At 40.3% G+C, this 14,813-nt stretch overlaps 1 non-coding gene across 1 annotated transcript; it reads right to left on the bottom strand.

The window, feature by feature from the left end:
- Window positions 1-2,542: 2,542 nt before the first annotated feature.
- Window positions 2,543-2,649, bottom strand: LOC141636109 (small nucleolar RNA R71). The gene has a single exon (XR_012540744.1). It is a non-coding gene; the product is annotated as a small nucleolar RNA R71 (small nucleolar RNA).
- Between the last annotated feature and the right edge of the window lie 12,164 nt (window positions 2,650-14,813).

Genomic DNA, 14,813 nt, shown 5'->3' with positions numbered 1-14,813 from the left:
GAGCGGGAACGGGGACCAAAATGCAAACTAAAAGCACCCCTATACTCCTAAACGGGTTTCTAACCTAATGCAATCATCAATTTCACTCGAAATGGGCTCAATCAAAAACGCCCAAATCGATTTCCTAGGGTAAACGTCACGCCGTAATTCAATTCAGCTAAAAAAACAAACAAATTCAGATGGATTCAAGAGGAAATACATACCTTGAGATGACATTGTTGATGATAGCATGCATTCAAGCGAGCTAGAAGGTCCTTCAATGGCGGATTTTTGCGAAAGGTTGAAGGCAATGAATGTTGAATGACGAGTGATGCGTGTCATTTATATGATGTTTTACACCTCATTTTACACGCATTTCAGAGCTCATTTGTGTAGTTTAAGCTACCATTTCCCCTATTTCCGTCTACTTTCGTGTTTTTGTACATTATTGCAGAAATGTGAAGAATTCAACGGAAATTTAGCTAAATCTGTCCCCGAGTATCCTGCATTGCATTTGACGTGAAGAATTCACTTAAGGAACGAGCTTGGTGCGCGTTTCAAGGCCCAAAAGACAAATCCATGAGAAGTTAAAAGCGGATTACCAGCTAAAGCAGTCGATCGACTGGCCCCCTTAGTCGATCGACCAACCCACGACTACAGAAGCTACTGTACACTGAAGAGCAGTCGATCGACCGGTCCCAGTAGTCGATCGACCAAGATGCTAATCAGACGTGAATAAGAAGATCGAGGAAAAGCAAGCCCATTGTGTTTAGGTTTTGATAATAAGTGTTACGTATATTTTCTATATAACGTAACCTAGAACATTCAGTTTGGAAGGAAGTTTTACATTCAGTTTCATCAGTTTTTAGAATATTAATTAGGGTTCAAGGATTATTTCGGTATTAAATACAATTCACTTTGGCATTCGACTTTGTTCTGTTCCTTCGCAATTCACACGGTATTCTCTGGTTTTATTCAGTTATTTTGCATTCATTCGTAGTTGTAGAATTGCTAGATCAGTTTCCCCAAAAGCCGAATTGCCGTCTTATGTTAATTGTTTATTTTACCGTATTAATCATGAATTATGTAGTTTATTTAGCCAATTTCATTGTTGCCTTTAATTTCAGTATGAGTAGCTAAATTGCTTGTGCTAGGATGTAGGGGAAGCGTAGCATTAGGCAAGCGTAGAATTAACATGGATCTGAAATCGCGTGTCGGGTCGATCGACCGCCATACCTGGTCGATCGATGGCCACGTGAGGTTTTACCTTCGTTTTAATTGTTTTAATTCTTTATTCGACTAATCGAGTGCACACGACTAGTTGAATGTTTAGGATATGACTGAACCATTAGATCGAGAGATAGGGCGAGTTGTTAGATCACTAATTAAAATGACTAAACTATCTTTGAGATCGAAAGATAGGTAAAGTTTAGATTATTAGTCACTTTTCAGGACGAGAGTCAGTATTAGTGATATTAGGGACTTATAGCGAGATCGAAAGATGCTATCTGTAAAGAGTGGACCGAGAGGACCTCTTGTTTACCCGCCTCATGTGTTTGATTTAGACCGACTTAGTTTGCTGCCGCCGAAACTATAGTGAACCGACCATCCTAGTACTCTTCTTTATTTTTGATTTAATATATTTCTTTAGTTTATTGTCTTTATTGTTATTAGCTATAGACCAAATCAAATCAACCCCCACACTTGTTACCTTAGACTAAATTTAGACACCTTTTAATTACATTCGCCTCCTTGTGGTTCGACCCTGTTACCACTAGCCGAGGTTAGTTTTAATAGGAATTATAAATTTTATTTTTGGTACTCACAACGGCGGGTATCAAATTTTGGCGCCGTTGCCGGGGAGGCAATTGTTCTAATTTTTAGTTGTTTTATTTTAGTCTGTTTCTTAGTTTAAGGGACATTCGTTCCTTAAACTATTCTCATATTCTTTTTGTAGTTTCTTCTTATGCGCAGGTCACAGGGTGGTGAATTAGTACCTTTCAATCCTGAGATTGAGAAGACCTTGCGTGAGTTGAGACGATCATCAAGGGTATTGCTGACAGAGGAAGAGCTGAGTACTCTGTCTAGTTACTACGAGAACGAACTGTTCGAATAAGATCCACCTACATCTCCTGCTTCTACTTCTTCAGCTGAGACAGTCACTTCTCTAGACATTCCAATCATGGCTGAAGAAGCAACTATACCAAGTCATTCTGAGCCGACAGCTGCAAATCTATATAAGGGGTTCGAATTACCTGGAGCTGATAGGAAATTCGAACCGAAGCCTTTCTATATCAACTTAGTTGAGAGGAACCAGTTCGAGGGAGCTGCAAATGAAGATGCAGCCAAGCATATGGAGATATTTATCGATTATTGCTGCTCTATACCCCCGCCGACCGGTGTGACCCAGGACCAGATAAAGGAGACTATATTTATATTCTCACTCCGTGATGCTGCAAGGGAGTGGTACAGAGATCTGGATCGAGCTGCTCATTAGATCACCGACTGGAATTCTTTGGCCTTGGCATTCTACAAGAAATACTTCTCTGCCTCGAAGACGAATGCCATTAGAGCTTAGATCACGAGCTTTAAACAGGGACCTGATGAGAACTTTCATGAAGCATGGGTCCGTTTCAAGAAGCTGGTGCGAACTATTCCGCACCATGGGTTCGAAAAATGGAGTCTTTGCAATCAGTTCTATAATGGGCTGTATGACGATCAGAGGGCTATCTTGGATGCTGCAGCCAATGGCCGATTTGCTGAGAATATGGAAGAGACTAAGGGGTGGAAGATCATTGATGACTTAGCTACCCATAAAGATGAATATGGGAATTCGAGAGGCAATCAGAGGAGGAGTGCTGAATCCCCTTCTGTAGCTGCATTAGAGGCTCTCACGGCAAGATTTGACAAATACGAGTTGGGCGGAGCTTCAGAAGGAGGGATGTATCATGTGAATGCTGTTTCAGATGGTCCTTTCGTCTGTAGAAGATGTGGAGCTGAGGGACATGTCTCAGAAAATTGTCCTAGTCCCTTTGAGTCTTGTGCTGCCTTTCAACATTACAGGCAAACAAACACGTACTATGAGCCGAATGTCCATCCCAACTTGAGGTGGAGTAACCAGAATGTCCTGAATCCGACTCAACCTCCACAGCAGCAGCAGCATACTTATGTGCCTCCTCATAAGCAACAACAGTTTCAAAAACCTCCCTATGTGCCGCAGCAACAACAATCCCAAAATTCTGAGTTTGCGGAGTTGAAGAATATGCTGCAAAAGGAGTCCCAAGCTAGAGAGGCCGGAATGAAACTGCTAGAGAGCCAAATTGCTCAATTGGCTAGCAAGAATACCACTCGAGCTCCGGGGCAATTACCGACTCAGACGGACCAAAAAGAGACCCTTAATGCCATCACTTTGAGGAGCGGGTCCACCCTGGAGGGGCCTACTATGATTGAGGATGCCCCTGAAAAAGATAAGCCGGAACCGAGTCAAAACAAAGCTGGAACGAACAAAGGAAACAAAAAGGCGTCTGCCAGGTATGTCAGTCGATCAACTGACATACCCGATCGATCGACTGAGGTGCAATAAACAGTAGCTTCTGGTATTGTTGAAGCCAGTCGATCGACTGACCTAACCGGTCGATCGACTGAGATTGCTGCTGATAGTGAACCTTTTCGTCCTCCAATGCCCGATAACTTGAGGGATCATTTATTTCGGGGTACGACTGCCCCGAAAATATTGAGGCCAGACCCGACTGCTGATGGGTCTGTTCCGGTTCCGAAGTACGACCCAATGTCGATCAATGGTTCATATTTGAGACGGTCTGAAGAGGGGTCAAACTTCAATAAGGAGAAGGTAGTGGACTTCCATCCTAAGTCCATGGATGCCGGCATGCGAGATTTAGAGGAGAGGGCTAAGTTACTTCTTACAGCCCCCTATCTGGAGAGATTGGTGCCGACGAAGGAACAGGTATCTTTCAATAAATTTGAAAAAGTTATTCGTAGCTTGAATGTACAAGTTCCTTTTCTCGAATTAGTAAACCAAGTACCCGCTTATACTAAATTCATGAAACAACTTTTATCTAAAAAGCGGTCACTTGAAACTGTGTATACTGTCGCACTTACTAAAGAGTCGTGTTCTTATCTAACCCACACTGCACCCCACAAGCTAGAAGACCCAGGTAGCTTCTCCGTTCCTTGTAGCATTGGTACCTTTTCGATTGAGAAGGCATTATGTGACTTAGGAGCTAGTATAAGTGTAATGCCCTTGAGTCTTGCTAGAAAGCTCAAATTAACTAGGTTCGCAGTGACCGACATGACAGTACAGATGGCTGACCGATCTGCGGTCCAGCCTATAGGAGTCTTAGAAGACATTCCCGTGCAAATAGGAAAGTTCTTATTCCCTGTAGACTTCGTTGTACTTGATATGCCTGGGGATGTCCATATTCCTATCATACTAGGTAGACCATTTCTGCACACTGCTGGTGCCATCATAGATGTAGGCTCGGGAACCTTGACCTTCAAAGTAGGGAAGCATTCCATTGTTTTTGCCCAACCTGCTAAGAAGAAAGACCCCATGTGGCCTGTGACTTGGAATACAGTTTCTGAAAAGAAATCCTACTTTGTTCTTCCTGATATGCCTGTCTCTATTCCTATTCCTGTCGTAACCCGTCCGCCCCAGATTGGGAGCAAATTGGAGGAAGATTTGTCTATTTCTGATATTGCAAAAGTTGGTTTGGGGAAGGGAGAGCTGCAAGTTGCTCCAGCTGTGAAGGAGCCGATCATTTCACGAGGCGGTCTTGGTTGCCTTAGCTATGGCACTGATGAGGAGGTTGAGGATGAGCCGGTCAAAGCAACGGAGTCTGATCTGGATTCCGACGAGTCCGAAGAGGTGATTGCTTGGGATGACGTCCGATATGTTGACCCGTTGAGTCTTGCAGACGATGGAAGTGAGAGTGCAGCTGAGAAGATGAGCAATACTGAGGCTACTTCTTGTAGACAGAAGCCAGTCAAGTGGGCCATTCCATGGCCGTTCTTGATCAACTATTAGTTGATTGAGACTTCTTTAAAACATTTACATTTTATTTGCTTTCGTTGAACCTTTTTATTTATTGTTTTGTGTGGACGAAATTTCGCCGTTTACGTTTGCTTAGGATTTTAAACTCTTTAGATGGTTAATTTGGGTTTTGCGCAATTTTTGGGCGCGTATTATTATGCAATTGCAGGTTTTTAGACCTCATTAGCTCAAGTAATTGAGCAAATACGAAGAAATCGGTTACAAGAGATTTTCCGATCGATCGGTAGTCAGTATAGTCGATCGATCGGGTCTGCGATTTCGGAGCTCTGTTCCTTTCACCTTGGTCGATCGATCGAGTGATGTGGTCGATCGACCGCCCGCATCTTTGATCTTGGTTCACGATCTCTCCCCTGCTGTGTTTGGTCGATTTGCGGAATTGAAGGAGTTTTCTACTCCACCATTATCTTCCGTCATTATTTATTTCTTCTATTTTTCTCAATTATGCACAAAATATCGCTTCTAAATTATTTTCTCGCACTTATGCGTGGTTCTTTTGTCTTTTCAGGTCCTTATTGGTAGCACTGCTAGCTACTGAAACCTCCTAGCTCACGCAGGTTTGGGGAGGTTTTCTTTTGCTGCGGTTAAAGTCTTGTGAGTTCCCAAGTTATACTTCTTGTCATATTTATCTATTTTCTCGCAAATTCCCGTTTTTCCTTTTCTTTCATTACATGATTTTGCACAATGGGGACATTGTGCGATTTGGTTTGGGGAAGGGTTTTGCGTCGCGTATAATTTGCTTGCATTCACGTTTACATTTTTGTTTTGCATTGTTTTCTTCATTTATCTCATATATACAGAAAATTCCAAAAAAATTGAAAAATTTCATCAAAATTCAAAAATTTGCACGTTTATTTTAGCATATAGGTTGAGTCGGAACGGTAGTATTTCCATGATGACATTGCATTTGCAGCTGTTTATGCCTAAGCCGTGCTAATTGACATGTTATTAGTAGAATCAATTGCATAGTCTACGAGTTTTCGTTAAATTATTTGCTGAACTTGAGACTTGATTTAGAATTTTGGCAAGCTACATCATATTTTCTAAGGTTTAGAGCTTATAACTGGTGTCATCTATGACCAGTTTATCTAGGAATGTGAGTAGTACTCCTTATGAGGCATGTTACATAAATGTGCATAAATATGAACTTAATCTGCTTAATACCTGTATGCATTCGGTTTGTGGTTTGTTGACACATGTGGTAGAGGTCTCCTTTTCTCATTTTACCCATAAGCTTCACACGCCAAAAAACACCTTTTTGTCCCATTACTACATCCTACATTTAGCCTGCCCTTGTCAAGCTAGTAGTCTATGTTCTTGGGATTGTTACTCGGTTTTTGGTAGCATTTGCTCTTATTGAGATTTTGTTGGATAAAAAGAATGAAGGAGGAAGAAATAGAAAAGATAAAAAAAAGATAAAAAAAATGATTCGAGAAAGAAAGGAAAAAAGAGTTCTGTACAGTTCAAAACGGTCGATCGACTGCAAATTCTGGTCGATCGACTGGGATCCGAGAAAAAAGAAGAAAGGAATCAATTCGCATATTCAAATCCTTATCTTATGGCGATTTTTTCTCCCATCTTGCATTAGTATCTTATGGGGAGTTGGTTGATTACTGTTATGATGGAGATTGTGAGTTTTGTGCTTGCTATAGCACCATATCGATTGAATTTTGAGCAAGAAGAAGGATGTTGTCATATGGTTCCATTTTGGTACTAGCTTGATCACCTGTACCTCCACTTTCCCGTAAATGTTTTGCCGCTTCTTACACATACCTCACATATCCACATATACCTTGGCATCTGTCATGGTCTTTTGTTGGTTGGAATGCATATGTACGGTCATAGAGATTACTTTTATATTAGATTGCAGGCATGTTCTTATAGGTCGTAGTTAGGTGAGAGTCTCTACAAAATGAATTCTTTCTATCCTCTTATATATTCACTTGTGCTTATGAGTGATTTGAGCGACCCGTGAGAGTCCAATTTGATAAGTCTCTAAAGTTGACAGTTTAGCAGTTCTTAACGACTTTATAACTCGTTTGCATGATTCACATTGCTAATTGATTGTTGGTTATTGCATTAAATTGGTTTAGGCTTGACAGTTTGCATTTTGCTCTGAGATTGAACTCGTTCCATTAGGTAATTAGATCGAGTCTAGTTCTTGCTTGGGGACAAGCAAGGGTTTGGTTTGGGGAAGTTTGATGCGTGTCATTTATATGATGTTTTATACCTCATTTTACACGCATTTCAGAGCTCATTTGTGTAGTTTAAGCTACCATTTCCCCTATTTCCGTCTACTTTCGTGTTTTTGTACATTATTGCAAAAATGTGAAGAATTCAACGGAAATTTAGCTAAATCCGTCCCCGAGTATCCTGCATTGCATTTGACGTGAAGAATTCACGTAAGGAACGAGCTTGGTCCGCGTTTCAAGGCCCAAAAGACAAATCCTCGAGAAGTTAAAAGCGGATTACCAGCTAAAGCAGTCGATCGACTGGCCCCCTTAGTCGATCGACCAACCCACGACTACAGAAGCTACTGTACACTGAAGAGCAGTCGATCGACCGGTCCCAGCATTCGATCGACCAAGACGCTAATCAGACGTGAATAAGAAGATCGAGGAAAAGCAAGCCCATTGTGTTTAGGTTTTGATAATAAGTGTTACGTATATTTTCTATATAACGTAACCTAGAACATTCAGTTTGGAAGGAAGTTTTACATTCAGTTTCATCAATTTTTAGAATATTAATTAGGGTTCAAGGATTATTTCGGTATTAAATACAATTCACTTTGGCATTCGACTTTGTTCTGTTCCTTCGCATTTCACACAGTATTCTCTGGTTTTATTCAGTTATTTTGCATTCATTCGTAGTTGTAGAATTGCTAGATCAGTTTCCCCAAAGCCGAATTGCCGTCTTATGTTAATTGTTTATTTTACCGTATTAATCATGAATTCTGTAGTTTATTTAGCCAATTTCATTGTTGCCTTTAATTTCAGTATGAGTAGCTAAATTGCTTGTGCAAGGATGTAGGGGAACTGTAGGATTAGGCGGCGTAGAATTAACATGGACTGAAATCGCGTGTCAATCGATCGACCGCCATACCTGGTCGATCGACTGCCCACGTGAGGTTTTACCTTCGTTTTAATTGTTTTAATTCTTTATTCGACGAATCGAGTGCACACGACTAGTTGAATGTTTAGGATGTGACTGGCCCATTAGATCGAGAGATAGGGGCAATTGTTAGATCACCAATTAAAATGACTAAACTATGCTGAGATCGAAAGATAGGTAAAGTTTAGATTATTAGTCACTTTTCAGGACGAGAGTCAGTACTAGTGATATTAGGGACTTATAGCGAGATCGAAAGATTCTATCTGTAAAGAGTGGACCTAGAGGACCTCTTGTTTTCTCGCCTCATGTGTTTGATTTAGACCGACTTAGTTTGCTGTCGCCGAAACTATAGTGAACCGACCTTCCTAGTACTCTTCTTTATTTTTGATTTAATATATTTCTTTAGTTTATTGTCTTTATTGTTATTAGCTATAGACCAAATCAAATCAACCCCCACACTTGTTACCTTAGACTAAATTTAGACAACTTTTAATTACATTCGCCTCCTTGTGGTTCGACCCTGTTACCACTAGCCTAGGTTAGTTTTAATAGGAATTATAAATTTTATTTTTGGTACTCACAACGACGGGTATCAACGAGCAGCCAAGCCTCGCGTCTTTTACAGAAAAATAGGGGAGCCCCCTTCTATCGCCACGGTTCGCGCCTCAATGAGGCTTCCCTTTGCTTTATTCAGCGAAATTTGGGCTTTGGCCCAATTTCCTACGCAAGTTCTTCAAAATTCAACGACGGCAATTAAAACCGTCGTTTCAAAAATAATAGTGAATTCAAAGTTCATTATTTCTTCAAATTTCAAACAAACGGCAATCAAAACCGCTATTTTCCCTTCAAAATAATAGTGGAAAATTCAAAATTCACTATTTCTTCTATTTCCAATTGCAAGAATAATAGTGAAAAATTCAAAAATTCACTATTTCGTCAAAATTCAAACGATGGCGATTAAAACCGTCACTTTCGAAACAATAGTGAAGATTCCAAATTCACTATTTCCTTCACATGTCAACGGCGGCACATAAACCGTCACTTCAAACGTAATAGTGAAGATTCCAAATTCACTATTTCCTTCACATGTCAACGGCGGCACATAAACCGTCACTTCAAACGTAATAGTGAAGATTCCCAATTCACTATTTCCTTCACATGTCAACGGCGGCACATAAACCGTTACTTCAAACATAATAGTGAAGATTCCAAATTCACTATTTCTATCACATGTCAACGGCGGCACATAATCCGTCACCTCAATCGTAATAACGAAATTTAAAATTTGCTATTTCTTTCAAAAATTCAAACAAACGAGAAGTGGAAGTTCAAATTCACTATTCCTTCAAATGTCAACAGGGGCTTCCTCGCGGAACCCGCTTATTTCAACAACATTGATAGTGAAATTCAAAATTCACTATTTTAATGGCGGCATCATTAGTCCGCTACTTTCAAAACAAGCCCATTCGACGCGGCTATTCTCACGGTCAATTAACCGACCCTCCACGATCCTTACTACGGATCGCGGCTAGAGAGCCCTCCTCATATACGCACCATGGCTGGCGAGCCTTACAACGCGTCGTGGCTGGCGAGCTCTCCTCATATACGCACTGATGCCTGTCGTTGTGTGCACCAAAGATAATATTTATAATACCTGTTAAAACTAACAGAAGCTAGCGGTAACAGGGTCGAACCACAGGGAGGCGATGCAATCAATAGTTGTCTGATTTTAGTCTTTAAAGTAACAAGTGTGGGGGTTTTGATTTGAGTTGGTCTATACTAAAGGCAATAAAAGAAAAGTAAACTAAATAAACGGATGAAAATAAATATTAAAAGGGTGCTAAAATGGTCGGTTCAGTATAGCTTCGGCGGCAGTAAACTAGGTAGGTCTAAAACAAACACGTGAGACGGGAAAATAAGAAGTCCACTTGGTCCATTCTTACAGGTAGCATCTTTCGATCTCGCTACAGGTCCCTAATATCACTAATACTAACTTTCGTCCTGAAAAGTGACTAAAAAGGCTAAATTAACTCATCTCTCGATCTTATTAATTTAGTCGTCTTAATTAGGTAGGCTATCTCCATTCCCTATCTTTCGATCTTTATTGGGTCGGTCAAATCCTAGGCATTTAACTAGTCGCGTGCACTCGATTCGTCAAACAGAGCAATTTAATTAATTAAAACGAAGGTGATCTCACGTGGCCGGTCGATCGACTAGGTAGGCCAGTCAATCGACCAAGGCGCGATTCAGGTCTACAATTCTAATGTCGCCTACTTCTACAGATTCCCTACATCCTAGCACAGGGTATTTAGCTACTCATGATTACGACGAAAATAACAATAAGATTAAGGAATAATACTGCTGAATTCATGATCGAAATAATTAAACAAACAAATAACAAAAAACGATAATTTCGGCTTCGGGAAACTAATCTAGCAATTCTATATCTATGAACAAGTAGAGTAATAAAACTGAAATAAGAGCAGAAGAATGCCGAGTGGAATAGGAGGAAACCGAAAGTATGAAAGGAAGTAAAGCAATAATCCGATTGTATTGAGTAATTAAACTTAAATGCAAACCCTAATATTTCCCTAAAGTTTTTAGATGAAAGACTTCATTTCAAACTGAAAAGTGTCAGGTTACGTTATATAGGAATATAACGTAACACTCTTTCCTTAACCTAATACACAATGGGCTTCTTAATTCTCACTCTCTTAATTTACGCAGATTAGCGGTGTGGTCGATCGACCACTGTGACCGGCCGATCGACTGGACTGTAGTGTACAGTAGCTCCTGGAAGTCGTGCGTTGGTCGATCGACCATGAAGGCCAGTCGATCGACTGCTTTAACTGATAGTCCGCTTCAAATTCTTCATAAAATTATCTTTCAGGCCTCGAAATGCGCACCAAGCTCGTTCCTTGAGTAAATACTTCATGACAGATGCAATGCAAGATACTCGGGGACGGATTTAGCTCAATATCTACTCATTTCCGCATAAATCTGCAATATTACACAAAAATACGAAAGTAGACGAAATGGGGCAAATAGTAGCTTTAAACTACATAATTGAGCTCTGAAATGCGTGTAAAATAGGGAGTAAAACATCATATAAAAGACACGCAGCAAACTTCCCCAAACCAAACCCTTGCTTGTCCCCAAGCAAGAACTAGACTCGATCCTAAAACCTAATGGAACGAGTTTAAACTCAGAGCGAAATGCAAACTGTAAAGCCTAAACTCATTTAATGCAATAACCAACAATCAATTAGCAATGTGAATCATGCAAACGAGTTATGAAGTCGTTAAAAAGCTGCTGAACCGTCAACTATAGAGACTTATCAAATTGGACTCTCACGGGTAGCTCAAATCGCTCAATAAATACAGGTGAGTATATGTAAAGATAGAAAGAATTCATTTTGTAATGACTCTCACCTAACTACGACCTATAAGAACATGCTTGCAATCTAATATGAAAATAATCTCTACAACCGTACATATGCATTCCAACCAATCAAATGACCATGACACATGCCGAGGTAAATATGGATTGTGAGGTAATGGGTAAGAAGAGGCTAAGATAAATTTGGACAAAAACAGAGTTAAAAGCCAAGCTAGTAACTAAGGGAACCAAATTAATAACAGCATCCAACTTCTTGCTCAAAATTCCAATAAAACGAGTGCTAATAGCAAGCACAAATCTCATAATCTCCATAATTAAGCAACTCCCCATAAGATATGAATGCAACATGGGAGCAAAAATCGCCATTTAATAAAGACCTTGAATTATGCAATTTGATTTTCTTTTTCTTCTCGGGCATCAGTCGATCGACCAATGAGTCCAGTCGATCGACCATCCTCTACAGTACACATGTGTTTTTTTTCTCCTTCTTTTTTTTTTCGAAACATTTTTCTTCTCTCTTTATTTTTTCTTTTCCAATTCTGTTTTTTTTTTCTTCCTTTCCTTTATTCCTTTCCTTTATTTTTTCATCTTCCCAACACCATCTCAAAAGAGCATTTGCAACCAAAAATGAAGTAACAATCCCAAGAACATAAACTACTAGGTTGACAAGGGCAGGCTAAATGTAGGATATAGTTAACGGGACAAAAAGGCTATTTTTGGCAGTGTGGAGCTTATGGGCAAAATGAATAAAGGAAACCTCTTCCACATGTGTCAATAAACCACAAACCGAATGCATACAGGTATTAAGCAGATCAAGTTCATATTTATGCAAATTAATGTAACATGTCTCATAAGGAGTACTACTCACAATCCTAGATAAACTGGTCATGATATTAACGAGAACTCGTAGATATGCATATACGATTCTACTAATAACATGTCAATTAGCAAGGCTCAGGCATAAAACAGCTGAAAATGCAGTGTCATCATTGTAATACTACCGTTCCGACTCGACCTATATGCTAAAATAAACGTGATATTTTTTTTGAAATTTTTTGAAATTTTTCAATTTTTTTGAATTTATATAAGAGAAAATAAATAACAATGCAAGACAAAATGTAAACGTGAATGCAAGCAAATGAAATACAACGCAAAACCCTTCCCCAAACAAAATCGCACAATGTCCCCATTGTGCAAAATCATGTAATGAAATAAAAGGAAACGGGAATTTGTGTGAAATTAACTAAACAAGACATGAAGTAAGGACTCGAAACTCACAAGACTTTAAGCGCAGCAAAAGGAAACCTCCCCAAACCAGCGTGACATAGGAGGTTTCAGTTGCCAGCAGTGCTAACACTAAGTACCTGAAAAGAAGCAAAAATACCACGCATAAAACCGAGAAAACAATTATTGAAACGCAAAAGTATGTGTAAAATAAAGAAACGGAAGAAAACAGAAATGAGTCGGAGAATAAAGTGGAGAAAAGACTCCCTCAACTCCGCAAATCGACCAAACACATCAGGGGAATGATCGAAAACAAGGTACAGCAGCGCAGGGTGGTCGATCGACCACATCACTCAGTCGATCGACCAGAGTGAACAGGGACAGAAGCTCCTGGAAATGGCAGCTCATCGACCACACAAACCAGTCGATCGACTGAAAAACCTGCTGTAACTTTCTGATTTCTTCAATTAGCTCAATAAATTGAGCTATCAAGGTCTATGAACCTACAAATACACACAATAACGCGTCCAAAATTGCACAAAACCCAAAGCAATAGTCTAAAGCACATAAAATCCTAAGCAAACTTATAATAATTGCGAAGTCTCGCGCACACGAAAAACAATAAATAGTCTTAAAAAGCAATAAACTGTTGTTTGAAAAAGCCTTAATCAACTAATAGTTGATCAAGAATGGCCACGGAATGGCCCACTTGCTCGGCTTCTGGCTACAAGAGGTAGCCTCTACAGTGCTCATCTTCTCAGCTGTACTCTTCTCAACTCCAACATCCGCAGAACTCAATGGACCAACAGCCTCAACATCTTCCCAATCAATTACCTCTTCTGACTCATCAGAATCCAAATCGGACTTCGTCACTTTGATTGGCTCCTCATCGGGCCCTCATCAGTGCCATAGCTAAGACATCCTAGGCCGCCTCTTTGAACGATTGGCTTCTTCACAGCTGGAGCAACTTGAGGCTCTTCCTTCCCCAAACCAGCTCCTGCAACCTCTAGAATAGAAGAATCTTCCTCCAATTTGCTCTCAACCTGGGGCGGAGGTGTTATAGCAGAAACAGGCATAGAGATAGGCAAGTCAGGAAGCATAAAATAGGATTTCTTTTCAGAAACCGTATTACAAGTGACTGGCCACATGGGGTCTTTCTTCTTAGCTGTCTGGGCAAAGACAATGGAATGCTTCCCTACTTTGAAGGTCAAAGTCCCTGAGCCAACATCTATAACTGCACCAGCAGTTTGCAGAAATGGTCTACCCAAAATGATAGGAATGTGGGCATCCTCGGGCATATCTAGTACAACGAAGTCAACAGGGAAAAAGAACTTTCCTATTTGCACATGAATGTACTCTAAGACTCCTATAGGCTGGACCGTAGATCGGTCAGCCATCTGTACTGTCATGTTGGTGACTGCAAACCTAGTCAATTTCAACTTCCTAGCAAGACTCAAGGGAATGACACTAATACTGGCTCCTAGGTCACACAAGGCCTTCTCAATAGAAAAGGTGCCAATACTACATGGGAATGAAAAGCTACCTGGGTCTTCTAGCTTATGAGGTGCAGTGTGGATCAGATAAGAACATGACTCCTCAGTTAGTGCGACAGAATGCACAGTTTCAAGTGACTTCTTTTTAGACAACAGTTGCTTCATAAATTTCATGTAAGCAGGCACTTGATTAACTAACTCAAGAAAACGAACTTGTACGTTTAAGCTACGAATAACATTTTCAAATTTATTAAACGATACATGTTCCTTCGTCGGCACCAATCTTTCCGGATAGGAGGCTGAAAGAAGCAACTTAGCCCTCTCCTCTAGGTCTCTCATGCCGGCATCGGTCTCTCATGCCGGCATCGGTGGACTTAGGCTGAAAATCCATTATCTTCTCCTTGTTGAAGCTTGACCCTTCTTCAGACCGTCTAAAAAATGAACCATTAATCGTCATCGGGTCGTACTTCGGAACCGGAACTGACCCATCAGCATTTGAGTCTTGCCTCAATACTTTCGGAGTAGTCGTACCCCGAAAC

This window comes from Silene latifolia, chromosome Y (genome assembly GCF_048544455.1).
Source record: "Silene latifolia isolate original U9 population chromosome Y, ASM4854445v1, whole genome shotgun sequence".
NCBI classification, from domain to species: domain Eukaryota; kingdom Viridiplantae; phylum Streptophyta; class Magnoliopsida; order Caryophyllales; family Caryophyllaceae; genus Silene; species Silene latifolia.
The sequence above is the reverse complement of the archived record's forward strand: the minus strand, read 5'-3'. Positions and strand labels throughout refer to the sequence as shown.